At 43.7% G+C, this 18,697-nt stretch overlaps 1 protein-coding gene and 1 pseudogene across 6 annotated transcripts in view; one reads left to right on the top strand and one right to left on the bottom strand.

Moving 5' to 3' along the window:
• Positions 1 to 18,697, bottom strand: part of rpl35 (ribosomal protein L35) — a 657,733-nt gene that overhangs the window by 600,454 nt on the left and 38,582 nt on the right. The window contains exon 1 of one of the 6 annotated variants that reach the window (XM_049466278.1): positions 9,893 to 9,896. The exons of 2 other annotated variants lie outside the window; for them this stretch is intronic. The gene's annotated coding sequence lies outside the window, so the exon portion shown is untranslated. Of the gene's footprint in view, positions 1 to 9,703; positions 9,708 to 9,766; positions 9,771 to 9,829; positions 9,834 to 9,892; positions 9,897 to 18,697 lie in introns of those variants that run through there. 3 more of the 6 variants (XM_049466279.1, XM_049466280.1, XM_049466281.1) reach the window with 3 other exon arrangements.
• On the top strand, positions 5,546 to 6,314 carry LOC125782475 (uncharacterized protein K02A2.6-like; annotated as a pseudogene).

Below are 18,697 nucleotides of genomic sequence, written 5' to 3'. Positions count from 1 at the left end.
GTGTGGGTTAAGTTGAACAAGCAGAGGGCTAGGTTGCCTTTATATGTGGTAAAAGGAGAGGAACCACCACTGTTTGGCCGTGAATGGCTAAGAAACATCAACTTAACTGGCGTGAAATCAAGACAGTGCAAACAGAGTGTTCGTCCAGTGGTGAAACTCTTGAGAATGTCCTAAATCGCAACACTGAAGTGTTTAGCAAGGAACTGGGGACACTGAAAGGATTCGAAGCTTCACTGACGCTGAGGCCAGACCAGCAGCCAAAGTTCTGCCGAGCTTGAGTGGTACCGTATGCGCTGAGACCCAAAGTGGAAGCTGAAATAGAGTTCAGTTCAGCGACTGGGCAACCCCTATAGTGCCTGTCATGAAGAAAAACGGTAGTGTGAGGATATGTGGTGATTTTAAGGTGACTATAAATCCAGCCCTGTGCGCTGAACACCACCCAATACCTCGCATTGAGGATTTGTTTGCATCTTTGTCTGGGGGACATCGGTTCAGCAAGCTGGACCTGTCACAGGCCTACCTTCAGGTACCGGTTAATGATTCTAGGAAATATCTTACGTTCACCACCCACAAGGGCATGTTCTGCTACAATCGTTTACCATTTGGAATTACTTCTGTGCCTTCCATATTCGAGAGAATTATGGACCAAGTGCACCAAGGGCTACCAAACGTGCATTGCTTTCTTGATGACATTCTCATCATAGGACATCACAGCATCACAGCACCATCTGAGAAATCTCGAAGCCGTACTGAGTCATCTTGGTAAAGCTGGGCTCCGAGTCCAAAAAGAGAAATGTGAATTCTTTAGAAGCTCGCTAGAGTACTTGGGGCAGACGATCAATTCTGTAGGGCTCCACAAGTCTGATGATAAGATCAAAGCCATCTGATCGACATCTGCTCCCGTGCCAACTGATACGACCCAGTTGCGCTCGTTCCTTGGGCTAATCAACTATTGCGCGCGCTTTGTCCCAAACATGTCGACCCTTTTACACCCATTAAATGCGTTGCTACATAAGGGGGTGAAGTGGGAATGATCTGGGATCAGCTATCTAGCAAAAGTGTACTGACGCATTACAATCCCAGACTGCCAGTTATACTCGCCTGCAATGCCTCACCCTATGGGGTGGGGGCAGTCATCTCACATTGACTGCTAAATGGAGAAGAACGACCCTGTACTGTCCTCTATTCACATCGCATTACAAGGGATAATGTGACTTGACAGTCAGATAAACACCTTTCTTCAACCACGACTCTGAAGACTCTTGTCTGTTTGTCCACAGGTTTAATGATCTTAAAAAGGGTGAAACTGTAAAGAAATACAGTCCAGAATTAACCTGGTTGTACAATTATTTACATATTTACCATAAACAAAAGGAAAATCTACAGTGCATGAGTTATCTTAAATTACAAAGACTAGCATAAGCATATAAACACACCATGAACTAGCATTTAACACAGGCACATGTAACTCTAGCTGACACTTCCAAAACTTGTTAAAACATAAAAATACTAGCCTATACTGATGCAGTTTTATGAAATGAACATAATATATTTTAGATACATACATAGGGATTCCTTCAAAACGCAGGATGAAAACAGATTTCAGCAGAAGATGAACTGGTAGATGGCTGACTACTCCCTGTGTGTTATAGCAACAACATCCTGTCTGGCCTCAGTTTAACAGGAAACAGTAACCTAGACATATTCTAAAACTCACCACAAGGTGGTGCTGTTCACTAATGAAAAGGCATTAAAGTTTACATTGAACTTGTAACTGAACAGACCCATATCCTTCGCTTCGCAAACGCTTAGCAAGGCAGAGCACAATTATGCTCAAATTGAGTGTGAGGCATTAGGAATAATATTTGGGGTCAGATGTTTTCATTCATACCTCTATGGCCGCCATTTTACCCTACTGACCGATCACCGGCCCTTGACAACCGAGCAAAGCAACACCGTCCATGGCTGCGGCAAGATTCACTCATATTCACTCACACTCATGGCAAGATGGCGGCGAGCAGTAGTGCAGCGGCTTCTCACGCTCCTAGCGAACACCCTATTTTGAGCTGTTTTTACGTCGGTTCTGAACCCAACTTTACGCGCCCCACGCGTGTGAATTACAGCAGAACTGAACTTCTGAGGATTAAGGACAGTTTGGTCAGTAAAACAGCAACTATGGACAATAATATCCGAGCTACGCTGGGCGAGCTGCAGCTCCTCCGCGCTCCGGCGTGGGGGAGCGGATCGCTGCAGACAAAGGGCAAGAGGAGGAGGCAGTGCGAGCGGCGTCAGAAGAGAGGAAAACGCGCTGGGGTGCTAGACAGGCTAAAGGCTAATGCTAACCGACCCCCGATTCCGTCGCTTTTCCTCTCTAACGTCCGCTCTCTGGATAACAAGCTGGACCTGCTGCGGCTGAGGATGAATGTTTCTGAGGAGATGAGGAACTGCGCTGTGATTTGTCTCACGGAAACCTGGCTGAACCAGACCATGCCAGACTCAGCCTTCCAGCTCGCCGGCCGGCAGCTCTTCCGAGCGGACCGCAGCCAGCTATCCGGGAAAGCCCGGGGGGGCGGCTTGTGCGTCTACATAAACAAAGGTTGGTGCACAAACTGCGTGTTGGTAAACAGCCACTGCTCCGAGGCGACAGAACAGCTGACTGTGAAGTGTTGTCCTCACTATCTGCCTTGTGAGTTCTTGGCGGTGTTCGTGATTGCTGTTTACATAGCACCGGATGCTAATGCTAACAACGTGCTGAAGGAGCTTTATGACAACATCAGCTCGCTTCAGAACAAGCATCCGGACGCGTTCTAGTAGCGGGGGATTTTAACCACGTAGAACTGAAGAACACGCTGCCGAGGTTTTACCAACACGTGAACATTCCAACGCGAGGTAATAACACGCTGGACCGTGTTTACTCCTCTGTGAAAGACACTTACAAAGCCTTCCCCCGCCCCCACCTCGGGCTATCGGACCACATCTCCATCATGCTGGTCCCCGCATACCACCCCCCACTGCGACGCTCAAAACCCACACAGAAAACCATCACGGTGTGGCCCAGTGACGGCGCCGCTGTGCTGCAGGACTGCTTCGGCTGCACAGACTGGCAGGTCTTCAGGGAGGCTGCTGAGTGTGAGGGGGAGCTGGATCTGGAGGAATACACATCTGCTGTTCTCGGGTACATCAGCAAGTGTGTGGAGGATGTCACTACTACCAAGACTGTGACTTGCTACCCGAACCAGAAGCCCTGGCTTAACGCAGAGGTGCGTTCCCTGCTGAAAGCCAGGGATGCTGCCTTCAGATCTGGAGACTTGGATGAACTCAGGAGGGCTAGAAGAGAGCTGACTGCTGGAGTTAAGAGGGCAAAAGCTGCATATGCTCAGAAAATCCAGGGACACTTTTCCTCCCAGGATCCACAGAGCATGTGGAGGGGCATCAAGTGCATCACGGACTACAAATCTAACGTTGCACAAAGCTCCAAAGACCCATCCCTGCCTGAGGCTCTCAACACGTTCTACGCCTGCTTTGAGAACCCTGACACAACCCCCAGCACCAGACTCCCACACTCACCAGGAGAGGAGCCCCTCAGCGTGACACCAGCAGAAGTAAGGAGGACGCTGAGGAGGATTAACCCCCGGAAAGCTGCCGGCCCAGACAACATCCCCGGACAGGTGCTAAAAGACTGCGCAGACCAGCTCTTGGACGTCCTGGCCAACATTTTCAACGTGTCCCTCATCCAGGCAGCTGTCCCCACTTGCCTGAAGACCGCCACCATCATCCCAGTCCCCAAGAGCTCCACACTGACAGGTCTGAATGACTACCGGCCAGTAGCCCTCACTCCGATAGTCACAAAGTGCTTCGAAAGACTGGTTCAGACCCACATCAAGGCCACCATCAACATCACTGTGGATCCACACCAGTACGCATACAGGAAGAACCGATCCACAGAGGATGCCATTTCCTCCGTGGTCCACACTGCCCTCACCCACCTGGAGCAGAAGGATTCCTATGTTCGGATGCTCTTTGTGGACTTCACATCTGCTTTCAACACCATGATTCCTCAGACACTGATAACCAAACTCTCCTCACTTGGACTGAGCTCTTCCCTGTGCAACTGGGTCCTAGACTTCCTGACCAACAGGCCGCAGTCTGTGAGGATTCACAACATCTCCTCCCCCTCCATAATCCTCAGCACTGGCTCCCCTCAGGGCTGTGTGCTGAGCCCCCTCCTGTTCACACTGCTCACATATGACTGCTCACCTCTCCATCCAGGCTGTCATATTGTGAAGTTTGCGGACGACACGGCAGTGGTTGGATGCATCACGAACAGAGATGAGTCCAGCTACAGGCAGGAGGTGGAACACCTGGAGGGTTGGTGCAGAGAGAACAACCTCTGCATCAACGTAAAGAAGACGAAGGAGATGATTGTGGACTTCAGAAGGGGCAAGCATGCCCACCTCCCCCTGCACATTGGAGGATCTGGGGTGGAAGTGGTTGACAGCTACAGGTACTTGGGTGTGCACCTGACCAGCAACCTCACCTGGAGCAACAACACTTCCACTCTGGTCAGGAAGGCACATCAGCGGCTCTACTTCCTCAGGAGGCTGAGACGAGCTGGACTCGGGAGCGTAGTCCTCACCTCCTTCTACAGATGTGTGGTGGAGAGCGTTGTGTGCTCCAGCATCAATGTGTGGCATGGAAGCTGCTCTGCTGCAGAAAGGAAAACACTGCAGAGGGTGGTGAAGGCTGCACAGAGGATTGTTGGAGTTAGCTTCCCCAGCACCACAGACATTTACACCTCCAGATGCAGGAAAAGGGCCACCTGCATCAGGAAGGATCCCACCCACCCAGCACACGCACTTTTTGTCCCGCTCCCCTCAGGCCGGAGGCTGCGGAGCATTAAGTGCAAAACAACAAGACTCAGAAACAGCTTCATTCCGGAAGCTGTAAGACTCTTAAACTCCACTTAACAACACACTGCACTGACACCAAGGACAAATTACTGTTTACTGTTTACAAACATGGTCACTTTACTTGCACTGAGACACTTTATCTCCACTGCTCTAATTCACATTATCATGCTGCTATAGCACACTTGCACTCTGGACTTCATGTTGCTGAACCTTCTACTCTCTATTTATTTTTTTTATTCTTTGGGATATTTATCTATCTATTTTGTATATTCTATTTCTTTTATTGTATTCTTTTTTTATCTATATATCTATTAATAACAGCTCTTTGGGTGTAAAACTGGATCGTGAGATCACAATTTCGTTCCTCCTCATGTACCACATGTGATGCGAATGACAATAAAATCTCCTTGAATCCTTGAATATTGGCAGCGCACGATTATACAATAAAGTACAGATGCGCCGCTGACCATGGAAACGCAGACAGTCTCTCGCGTCTGCCTCTGCCAGTGCGACACAACGAAAAACAAGGAACAGTTGACTCATTTCTGATAAAATACATTGAGAGCCTCCCAATCCATTGTAGTGAGGTGAAAAGAGAAACCAAAGCAGACGCCATACTCTCGCACGTGATCGAGATGGCGTCGACCGGGCGTTTTCCACCAGCCAAGGATGCAGATAGGAGGCTGATCCCGTACATCTTACGTAAAGAAGAACTCTCCGTACTTCAGGACTGCTTAATGTGGGGAAATCGAGTTGTAGTCCCACCCAAACTACGTCAGCTGGTCTTAGACGAGCTCCACACCGGACACCCAGGCGTGGTCAGGATGAAATCCCTGGCGAAAAGCTACATTTGGTGGCCAGGTCTGGATGTGCAGGTGGAGGAGAGGTGCAAGACATGCACCCCATGCCAACGTTGTCAAAAGAGCCCAGCCCTCACACCGCTGCACCCATGGCCCTGGCCAACAAGTCCGTGGCAGCAAAATCATATCGATTTTGCCAGCCCATTGGAGGGGCACATGTCCTTCGGTATTGTGGATGCTCATTCCAAGTGGCCCGAAGTCATATTGATGGGTTCAACCTCATCTGCAAGAACGATTGAAGTGTTAAGGGGCCTTTTAAGTCATTACGGGGTACCAGAGGTCCTGGTGAGTGATAATGGGCCTCAATTCACTCCTGAGGAGTTTGCTACCTTTTTTAACATCCAACGGCATTACGCACAAGCGCTCCGCTCCTTTCCACCCGGCAACGAACGGCCTGGCAGAGCGTTTTGTGCAGACATGTAAACATGCTCTGAAGGGGTACAGCTTCGGTACAGCGGCGACTCGATGCTTTCCTGCTTCAGTACAGAAACACCCCCCACGCCATGACAAAAGAGTCGCCTGCTGCGCTGTTTCACCGAACTGATATCCAAAATGGATTTGCAAACCACCAGACAGACTGAACATTTAAACCACTGGGTTCAATATTTGAACTGTTGTGTTACCGAGTGTTGTCTCAAGAAGGGGGCACAATAATCCCCCGACACGCTCAAGGTGCCTGTGGTATAGTAATAACCTGACTACTCCACCTGGGGAGTTTCACCCCAGGAAATACCTTAGAAATATAAACTATAAAGAAAGGCACTTACACAGGTAAGTCTGAATAACATACAGAGACGTGAACTTAAGAGTCAGGAAGATTTATTAATTACACACTCAAAAAAAAAAAACACAAATTTGTTAATATAGTGTAAAATCAACAAACATGAAAGAATTAAATTAAAAAGGAGCTCCAAAGGCTGGGCTACCGGCTGTGGGCATCCAATGGCAACAAAATAATAAAAAAAAAAAACCTCTCTGTATTCTAAGTCTCTAACACACAGACACACAGACACACACACACACACAAAAGTGCAGTGCACGTGAACTCACACCACAGCAGTCAATGTGCCAAACCACGAGTGAACAGACAGGAAGGGAGCATCCACTGGAGCACCCCACCACAGGAAGTATACCCCAAGCACTCAGGTGTCCTATGAAAGAAGAGAGACAATTAGAATTTATAATTCTCAGGCCACTAAGATAACGCGGATGCCCCACAGCCAAAAAAAAAGTAACAAGACAGAATTCTTAAAAATATTCAAAAGCACTGCAAAGAAAAATCACACTAAAGAAAAAAACAAATAAATGAAAAGGGAAAATAAACAGCATGAAGTATTATCAAATGATCACCAAAACAACCCCAAAATCAATCAAAAGTCATAAATAGAAAAAAATATCAAAACAGAACCAACAAATTATAAACCAAAAGAAACCATATGGCGAGAGGCCATCAATAGACAAATAAAAAAAACACAAACAAAAACAAACAACTCAAAAACAAACTCCACAAAACAGCAGCAGCTCCAATATCACTATGTAAATATTAAAATATAACCGTAGAATTAAGGTGATGGCGTGTAGCTGCTTCCAGGCCTGCACGTTCCAAAGTTTAGGCGCCACCTAGGTCAGTCAATGGCGACGCACACACACACACAGGACCTGAACATAAAGCAGGGTAACTGTGAGCCACAAGAGCCCAATTTCACAAAGCTAGCCATCAACGAAAAACTCAAGAAGATACCTTTAGCTGGCGCTAGCACGAGCTCACATCCAGTTAGCCGTCGTACCAATTCACACTACCTCCCTACATAAACACAAACGTTAGCCGCTATATGCTAACAGTAGCCACGATAAAAGAAACAATATGCCGCGGACATACCTGTTCGTAGTCGCTGTCACAAAGCCATCCGACTACAGGCACAATAACGCGGTGAGGCCAGGCCAACGGGCTACGATTTTACAGCAGTTTCTGAAGCTGGTTGCTAAGACACCAAGGGCCAAGGGAAGAGAGGGGAAGCTTGCATAAACACACGCCAACACACCTACACAGGGACATCAACTCATTAAAAGTGCTAATGCTAACCTGATAAACACCTGGTGTTTCTGTAAGGGGAGGGGGAGACAGCGCAGCGGCCCGACTACGGTGGCTAAATGGTCTCACGCTGCCTTGCGCTTTGAGAGGAAAGAGGAGGGGGGGGGAAACAGTACAGCGTCTTGACTGACAGCTAAAAAAAACGCTCATAGGTCAAACAATGCTCTGCTGGTCACATTAAGTTAGGATATTATGTTCATAATTGTTCGGTTAGTTGCTGATTGAATGTTATTGTTAAAAAAAAGGTTTTGGGAATCCAGGGGAATTGAATAAGAAGGGAGGAGTTGTGATGTATTGGTACTTCATGTTGTGTCACGCCACACCACCAGGTGGTGCCTCGAACCTCCAGTAAGTATTATGACTGAAGTAGAATAAAGCAGTGTGATAGTATCAGGGGCGTAGCAGCAAATTCGGGGCCCTGTACACTCTCAGTGACAGTGGGCCCCTATCCATGCCAGTACACAAGGAACGTGAGCAAAAAATTTCATGGGCCCCTCTCTCTACCTGGGCCCTGGGTGGTCAGGTCCACTTTTCCCCCCACTACCACGCCCATGGATAGTATCCAGCTCAGAGTCTGGTTGTGTTATTGTGAGCTCCCTACTTTGGGCAGGATATAACAGCTGCAAAAGCTAGTAAGATCTAGTTAACAGTTGTTAATGCACAGTGCTGTTCTGAAATTGTGCTTCACACATGGATCTGTACAGTGCACAGATGGAGGTAACCATAGTGTGAAGTATTAGAGCACCACCACCAGGGGGATCAACTCCCATGGGCTTTCAGTTAATATTAATTTTCCCAATGTTTATTAATCAGCAAAGACAAATTATGCACATTAATGCTTCTCTGTGTTTTGTGATGGGCCATTTCTTTCTATAAAATACATTTAGCTTCTATAGAAAAGTAAAAAAAAAAAAAAACAACTGATGGGTGAATGGGTTGTAGGATGAAACGATGCTGGTTGGGTAAACTGATGGATGGATGATTAAATAGATGAATGGATAATGGCTGGATAGATTAAAGAATGCATGGATTAGTAATTGGATGGGTAATTAAATATACCATACTCGGACAGACTGTTTTCAATGGATGGTTGGATATTTGGATAGATTGGATTTATAGGTTAATACATCAACAATAATAAAATATGTTATTTTCCCTTCTTTACATTTAAATATAGTTTGTCTGTCATAATAATTGAATATATTTGCACTTCTTGATTTTATTTTATTTTTCTTTGGGACATTTATATAGAGATTGTCAGTGGCTTTTTACTTTAATATTTAAATGATCAATCATATCAAGCTAAAACTTGATACAATTTCAGGACAAAACTGTGTTTCTATGTATATTTTCCATCAATATGTAAACATTGTTTTTCTTTTTAGGTTTTCATGTTTTCTCATGTTGGTTTCAATAAGTTTGACAGAGAATACTGAAATAGACTATCTATGCAAACTGCATGCAAACTAATGTCAATATTGTTCTTTCTTTCACTTCTTCTCAGTGCAGAATTTTGTCTGTCGGATATTCTGAGTTTAGATTCAAGAACAGTTCTGTCCTTTTCAGGAACCAAATATGATAGAACCACTTCTACAAAAATTTATTGACAACCATAAGGGGAATATCTTCTTCATCTTTGTTGTCATCTGCCTTGTTTTGGCAGAAAAGTTTATTGAGGCTGATTTTGTGTGTCCTTGTGAAAAGGTCTATAGAGGAGTTTTCTTCTGGATTTACCTTGTGATGCCTGCCTTTATAGCATATGTTGCTGTGTTGTGCATTCTAAAAAACACGGATGAACTTGCTATCCAGTCTGCAGAACATGGAACATCTGATGTGGAGTCCCAGAGATCTCGTGTAGAACCGAGTTTCCAGTCTGCAGAACATGGAACATCTGATGTGGAGTCCCAGAGATCTCGTGTAGAACCGAGTTTCCAGTCTGCAGAACATGGAACATCTGATGTGGAGTCCCAGAGATCTCGTGTAGAACTGAGTTTCCAGTCTGAAGAAAATGGAACATCTGATGTGGAGTCCCAGAGATCTCGTGTAGAACCGGGTATCCAGTCTGCAGGATATGGAAGTATTAATGTGAAGTCTAAGAGATCTTGTGTAGAACAGGGTAACCTGTCTACAAGTTGTGGAAGTTCTGATGTGGAGTCCAGGAGCTCTAATGAAGTACAGGAAACCCAACCTTTAATAAATAGGAATCGCTCTGTAAGAAAGGAAATGTTAAAAAAAGTGTATATACTGCTAAAAGCTGCTGCCAATAATCCATATGGTCAGAGTTTTATTGCAGTTTTTATTTGGATATTCTTGTTCTTGAGTGATGGAAGATATGTAGCTTGTTTTAACACCACACTACGTGGAGAACATGCTGTCAGCAGTAAAAGTGCTCTCTGGGAGTGGTGTGACACAAACCGGACCCTGACAGATAACCAGAATACAGCAGAGAAAGCATATTATGCATCTAAGGTAAGCTACTGATTATTGATTTACACATCAGTACAATCAGAACTGTTCTACTGATCCTAACATAATGAACATATTAAGCTGAGTTGTGTTGTTTTTTTCTGTTTCAGTTATTTGGTTTTGCTTTCATCTTCTTTCTTTCGGTTTTGGCACTGGTTTATCAGCTTGCGCCTGCATGCTGTAAAAGATGCTGCTCTGCATGGATGAAAATATGCTGCGATGCAACCCCTGATGAGCTGACTGGCACAGTGGTGGAAACAGATGATGGCTGAGCCAATTACAATCTTATGATTAGCAGCATTCTAAGGATGGGGATGATTTTCTTGTTGGAACATGCAGTAATGCAGAATTACATCAGGTTAATTGTTTTTGAGTTATTTATAATATACTGTTTAATAGATCATATGTGGGTGGTGTAGTGTAGTGACTAGCAACATTGGTAGGACTACCTTTCCTGTGACAGACTGGGGGGGGGTTTGATTGACAGACTGAACACGTCTATGACCCTACACCAATAAAATAAAAGATCTTGGGTATGACCCTTTACCTTTTGTTTTGCATGGAAAATATCAAGCAAAAGCATCATGTTGTATTCTATACATGTAAAAAAAAAATTAGGGTGTATTTTTTTTGTACTGCATGTTGTATTCTATACATGTACAAAAATTAGGTTTTTTTTTTTTTGTACTGCATGTTGTATGGCATATTAATGTAAAAATGAATCAGTAGGACTGATATGCTCTTAGTAGATTGCATCTGGAATTAGAACAGCCCCCTCACAGATCATGTTTAAATATGTTGGGGAGTATTTGATGAGGCCTATTTCATTTTATTTTGCATAGTTGTGAATTTCCTATTACTCCTTAACCTACAGTTTTCATGTTTCCATGTTAAAACCTTAATCTGTAAGCAAGTCAGTGGCCTGCAAGTCAGTACTTGCACTCATAACTCATAACCTGTTTATACATTACCTAAAGCTTTCCATTATTTCTCTGTACAGTTGTTTTTTGTTACATTATTTGTTTGTGCTGTCCGGGTTGATCTGAGGTGGAAGTCCTTCTTAGTTCCTCTCAAGGTTTCTTCCTCTTAATATGAGGGAGTTTTTCTTCGCCCACTGTTGGCACTATCACTGTGGTGTTTACTCATAAAAGGCTTGAAAAGTGCTATATAAATGAATTTGAAGTAAATTGACTGTTCTCTGCTTAGCTGAAGAAGACTGGTATCTGAATATGATATAAGACTATAAGACTTGACTTTTTCCCCTCTTCCTCAAATCATCAAAGTATTTTTTTCTGTATGTTCTTTGGGCATGTCAGGCTTAAATTTTAAATGTTTGAATAAAAAGTTTACTTGAAACACATTGAGTTTTTCTTCTTTTTTTCAGCCCTACTGTAAAATACATGTGACTTATATTATAGTGGGTGTTCACTGTTTAAATTTCACTGCTAATTACCATATAACACTAGAAACAGTGTCCAAAGCAAGATGTGAAATAAACCTTGACTTCTTCATATCATTACACAGCTTACATAATGTCAGTAAAAATATTTACCCCCTTAAATATTATTAGCTTTCTTGTAAAAAATAAACAGATTATACGAAAAAAAAAAACATTACATAAGGTGTAATCCATTAAAGAAGGAGTGTCCAAACTTTTGACTGGTACTGTTTATTTTATATATCATATTATTATATATAAGTATATATTTTTATTCACATTTTACTACAAGCAGCATGAACAAACACGACAAACGTGTGGCAACAGTGTTAATTCAGGAAAACAAAATCTGCAAACATACATCTGAAGCCTTTAATCAATGTACAGCAGCAGTAAAATGTAATATAAAACTGTGCCTAAAGACAAGAAATATGGTGTCCAGTGTATTTATATAGATGAATATAATTAATTATTAATAATAACATATAATTAAAGTAAAATTTAGCAAATTTGTGATTTCAAGTGTGTATCAAACTGGTAACCCTTTGTATTAATTGGTACCCAAGAATTAGCTCTCAGTTTGAAAAAGGTTGGCGACCCCTGCTGCAGTTTATCTCACCAATGAGCAGGTTATAGAGGGGGGTTTGTTAGGGGGGGGGGGGTTTGTTATTGCAGGTGATAGCAAAAACATGCTGTAATTGTATATAAATACAATTCACAAAACAAAAATTACACAACACTAGGGAGGGGCCTGACCAAGGAATTCTCTAGAACACAGGAGCCTGCATTCCTCGTTGTACTTTATCTGTGAAAGTTCATTTTCACTTTTGTCAAAACAACACACAGGGCATGTTAGAACAGGCAACTGCAGCATTTTGTTTAATGGTTCCTTTTAGTATTGATTCAGGAACAGTTCTATCCACTACAGGAACCAAAAATGATAGATCAGTTGCTAGAACCATTTCTCGACACCCATAAGGGAAAGAACATTTACTTAATTTTTGTGGTTATCTGCCTTATTGTGTCTGAAAAGTTTATCGAGGCTGACTTTGTGTGCCCTTGCGAAAGGTTCTATAGAAACCTTTTTTTCTGGATTTACCTTCTGATGCCCGCCTTTATAGGATATGTCGCCATGTTTTACATTGTGAAGAATGTGGAAAAGTCTGCTACGACAAGTGAAGGACCAGACAGCCAACCTGAGGGAGGTGGGAGTTCTGATATTAATGCTGGGGTGACTAATGTTCCACCTACAAGCAGTGGGACTCCTCTGGGAAAAGTGGAAACCGTGAAAGGCAGCAAATGCTGCATAACGTCCAAAACTGTCTGCCAGTGCTTTCAGTACTTGATTCCTAGTATTGTTTGGATTGTCTTGTTCTTAAGTGATGGAAGATACGTGGCTTGTTATCAGACTAAAAGTGCAGAACATGCTGAAAGCAGTCAGCAGGCTCTTTGGGAATGGTGTGACCTAAACCAAACCCTGACAGCTGAACAGAACATAGCAGAGAAATCATATTACACATCAAAGGTAAGCTACTGATCCTTAATTTGGTTGAGTAGGTAGAATCACAGCTCTTAAATGTTTGGAATACTTATCAAACTGGTTAGTCTGGTTAACCAGCTCAGTCACACACTATTATTAAACTATCAAACATACATACTCATGAATACTCAGTGGGGTGATCTGTACTTCTACCCAAAAGACAGACACTATTTTACCTGTTTGATAAAGTTTGTCTAGGTGTGTCGGAATCTGTTTATGATCCACAAATAACCATGAATGAACTTCTTATTCGGGCTGATGGGCACTCGCATGGAGGAGGAAATCAAAGAGCAGATCAAAGCAGCAGAAAGCAGAGATAAAGTGAAATCTATGTTTAAAAGCTGTTTACAGAGAAGAGAAGGCAAAAACATGTCAGAGTCGTTGTAAAAGTTCCACTGTGCTAAAAAAACATTCATTTTTTTTACATCCAAAAAATTTGTAGTTGGTGTGAATCTGTCTTTACTTGATGTAACAGGGCCTTTACTTTCCCTACCAAATGTGTGTCTATGTCAGATCTAAAATGCATTCTTATTTTTAAATTTTTACTTTACATCATTATTCTTTAAATTTAAAACTTGGACATCAATGTTGTTGCAGGTTATAGCAAAATCAAACATTATGGGCTCTATCATACACCCTGCCCAAGGCATCCTTTCACCCCATCAACAATCTAGAGTCCGTTCCTATAGGTGCAAACACAGACGCTCTGAAGAGCACAACTCAACAATAAACAGAATAAAATAACATTGCTGTTCCTTTAAATGACCTTCACAGCGTAAACCCATAGGTCAGTATCCTCTGCTGAAAAGCACAAAGTGCCACACTGTTAAGATACAAAAGCGTCAAAGTCAGAGTGCACCTGCCTCTTAAAAGGAATGGCCAGAGACACTGATTTGTTTATTTTACGTTACGCCCAAAACACACCCATGATTAATTAAGATAATTAGTTCATGCCTTTTGTGTGTTTCGAGCTGCGCAAGGAGTATTTTTGCACCCTCATCGACACGCCCTAAATCCAGCTGCACAAAAAAGCTACGCAATTGACCCGTACACTTAAAATAGGGCCCAAATACAGAGTGAAGGCGTATTAGGACACATTTAACATGAGTGTTCAAAAGAAATAGTCAGTAAATGTTAATCTGAAGCATGTTTATTGGTGAACATGTTTGTGAACAACACAACAACACATTCAGTTGAGATGTTGTGTTTTGTTTGTTTCAGTTATCTGGTTTTGGTCTCCTCTTCTTATTCTCTTTATTGGCTCTGGTCTATCAATGCTTTTATGTTCATGGAGAAAGATGCCCCACTGCAACCCATAGATGGACCCGGCTGACTGGCAGAGTGGTCTGAAAAAGTCATCAGAGCCATCAACAACCTACACATTTACAAATATCAGCAATCTGTTTAGAAATTATATATAAAGATTTTATATTTATGTCTTTGTTTGTAAATGTAATTATGCAAGTGTCAGTTGTATTCTTTGGTGACTATGGTGAGCACAAACAAATAAGAGCTTGAATAGCTTGCTGGTTTTTTTTTTTTTTTTTTGGCCCAACCACCACCCCCCCTCTTCGGAGGACAATTAATACTTTATTTTTATTTATTTATTTATTTATTTTATTTTTTATTATTATTATTATTATTATTATTATTATTATTATTATTATTATTATTATTATTATTATTATTATTATTATTATTTTATATATATATATTTTTTGTGGGGATATAGTTGTGGGAGTTCAGGGTTGGAAGGATCGGAGTGTGAGGTACAGGAGGGGGGTACAAGAAGAAGAAAAAGAACAGAAAAAAAAAAAAAAAAAACTAAACAAAAAACAAACAAACAAACAAAAAAAATAATAATAATAAAATAAAATAAACATAAGATAAACAAACATACATATATACACATACTCACATATCTAACTATACATATGCTTATACATATACACACATACATAAATATACATACATATTAATACATACACATAAATACACACACACACACGCACAGTTACTTCTATTCTATTGTTTTTTTGCAAAAATATGTCATGTGTTACGGATTATGTCATGAAATGCCTACCACAATGGAGGCAAGAAACCGCCACCATGCCCCTGCGATCCAGAGGCAGATAGGGAAGAACCCAGTGGACCCAGACCATCCACAGCCCATTAGGAGCCCAGAAGACCCGCGGCCACACATCCCGATGGTAACCATGTGCACACCCTAGATGAGGACAGGGGAGACTCCAGACGAAGCCCCCATGGCAAAGAGCAAGAGTCCAGAGAGCCAAAGGAAGCGAGCAGCCCACCCCCCCGGCAGGCCAGCACCCCCTGCACGCGCCGAGCATGCGGCCCCCGAGATCCCAAGCACCCGGGAACAGCCCGACACCCGGCAGGCCCCCCCTCCCACGCCAAGGGGGCCCAAGCCACCCCCAGGCCACGGCCACCAAGGGGGCGGGCCAGAGACCACATTAGGGCATCCGGCCACGCACCCATGGACCCACGGACGCCCACCCCCCCAGGAACGGCAGTGACGATCGGCGGAGAGCAGCGTGGAGCGGTAGGGAGGGCAAAAACCCGCCCTACGCAACCATGTCCCACAGGTGTCCATGCTCAGTCAGCCCCAAACCCAGGACCAACTGTTCACGCACACATGCACATTCACACACCCGTCACACACACATCCGTCACACATACACCCGTCACACACGTGCACATTCACTCACAGACCAGTCACACACACCAGTCACGCACACCAGTCACGCACACCAGTCACACACACCAGTCACACACACCAGTCACACACACCAGTCACACACACAGAACATACATAGACACCTAATGCGGGCATGCGGGCACCAGTACCGAGCCAGCGGCAACCTAGGGAAGCAGCCAGCCCGGCCCCGAACAGCCACCCGACCCACACCCCAGGCAGGGTGCACGAAACCAGGGTGTGAGAAGACCTGACCCCCCTCCTTCCCCCACCCAGCATGTTGCAGTGATATGAATGTGTATAATGAGAAGAATGAATGAAAGCTACAGTGCTATTAAAATTGGAGGGACAGCTGTAATATGAGAACTGAATAACAGCACCCAACCACACTGCCCCCCCAAAGGCCCTCAATGTCTAAAATGCGAAAATTAAAATTGAGGAGCAGGGAGCACCTGCCCCCCAAAACCCTATGTGTAATATGATGTGTGTAAGCTGTATGATGAGTTTGTATGTGTAATGCGATGTTAGACTGAGTAGGAGTCGGGGAAGGGCCAGGAAAGGACCGAGGGGCAGAGGACTACCCCCCGGAGGAAGAGAGCCAACTACTGCTGGCTCACTAGGCACCCAGTTCCATACACCCAACTGCAGTACAGGGAAGGCAAGTCCAGGGTGTAGAGCGGCTACGGCCCCAGGACACCGCCGCTCTGCAAGACAGCGCCCCCATCCCCACACTGCAATACAACATAAATACACACCCCACTCACATACAAAAGACAACAGATATTACACACACGCACACACACGCACACACACACACACACACACACACACACACACACACACACACACACACACACACAGACACATTTACACTCAACATCCCACTCTTTCTCATACACACACAGTGGTCCTGAGCCCAGGACCAACCGGTCTTAAGTGGGAGACTGCCGCTTCCCCACCTGAGCGCCCCTACCTCCCCACAGGGAGGGCACCCAGAATCCCGGAATGCCAACCAGACACCCCAACACGGACCAAACCACCACCCCCCACGACGGCGCGCCCAAGAGAGGCATAGACCCTCCCCAGCGCAGGGAGGGACCCAAACAGGCGACAGACGCCCACGGGCACCAGGGCCCCGGACTCCGCACCCCGACCGCCACAGGGGAACCCAGCCAACCGGACAGGGCCAGCACCCACCACCATGGGCCCCCCAGACCCACACCCCAAGACCACAAGAGCATACATCCAGGCCCCCCCCCCACCAACAACCAGGGCCCGCACACAGAGATCACCAAGCGGCAGCCACCGTCCCCAGTCCAAGAGCCATCAGACACCCGAATCCCCCGATCCCCCCCCAGCCACCTGCCGGAAGCACCAGGAGACACGACTACAGCCGCCCACCCCCATCATGTGATGGAGCTGATCAGTGGGAACCAGAGAGATTCAAATGTAGCCAATTGGTTTTTTGAGGTTGCAGACATTCTTTCCAGACTAATGTGGTCTAAAAGTAAATTTCTATAGTAATTTATGCTTAAATCATTTTTTGATTTCCACTTCATGAGGATAGTTTTCTTAGCGATGCATAAGACAGTGAGAACTATGTGCAATATATTTGTTTCCATGTTTAGTTCACTTACATCACCTAAAATGCATAGTTTGGGTGAAGCTGGGATATTGCAATTAAACCAGGTAGATAAGTCTTCACATATCATCTGCCAGAATCTCTGAACAGGCATGTAAAACCATATAGCATGTATATAATTCTCAATATGATTGCCCGAACAGTTAGTGCATATATTTGTTTCTCTAAGGCCCATTTGGAACATTCTATGCCCTGTATAATGTGTTCTATGGAGAATTTTGTATTGTATGAGTTGTAAATTTGGACTTTTCGTCATTTTGAAATTGTTTAAATTTCAGCTTGCTGGTTTTAACTGGATTCAAATTAGCTAGGGAGATTGGCTTAAGCTTTGAATATTTAAACAGTGTCTAATAAAACAAATTGTAACTTTGCATGAATTCATAAAGCAGCCCTGTTTGTAGCCTGATAAAAATACATGCTATAGCTGTTTAAAGGAGGAAGCACCTTTAACCTGAAGAATTAGAACTGAGCTGTTATATCAGAAAATACATATTAGACATGAATTCAATAAACCCCTAATCTAAAGCTGGATGGTTTTAGTCGGTTTTTAAGAAAACTGTCACAGTAATTTTACATGAGAAATGCTGTTGTCGCAGGTCTGATATTGCCTGATATTCTTTTAACTGTCTGTTGTGTCATTGTCTGTTGTGATTTTTGTATTTGTGTTTCAAGAGACTTTCTGCCTCTTGCCAGGCTGCCATTGTAAATAAGAAAGTGTTCTTAATGCCTTGCCTGGTTAAATAAAGAATAATAAAGTGCCTTTCAAGGTCCCAGTCAGAATCACACATTTATTTTCAATTTAATGTAAAATAATTATGTTTTGAGTTTTTATTACAAATGTATAATCATTAACACATACATCTATACTATATTTGCCATCTTGGAGTTATTTTTTATTAATTAGTACTATTTTCTTTAAGTGTGTGTAGGCGATTTTGCCATGTCCCTCTCACAATAGTGGGAGCAACTATGAGTATAATAAGTCATTAAATTAAACAAAATTAAAATGATTTTTTGTGGTCTTATTATTATT

The sequence above is a fragment of the Astyanax mexicanus genome, chromosome 17 (assembly GCF_023375975.1).
Source record: "Astyanax mexicanus isolate ESR-SI-001 chromosome 17, AstMex3_surface, whole genome shotgun sequence".
Lineage (NCBI taxonomy): Eukaryota > Metazoa > Chordata > Actinopteri > Characiformes > Acestrorhamphidae > Astyanax > Astyanax mexicanus.
This window is presented reverse-complemented; position numbering and strand designations above follow the sequence as displayed.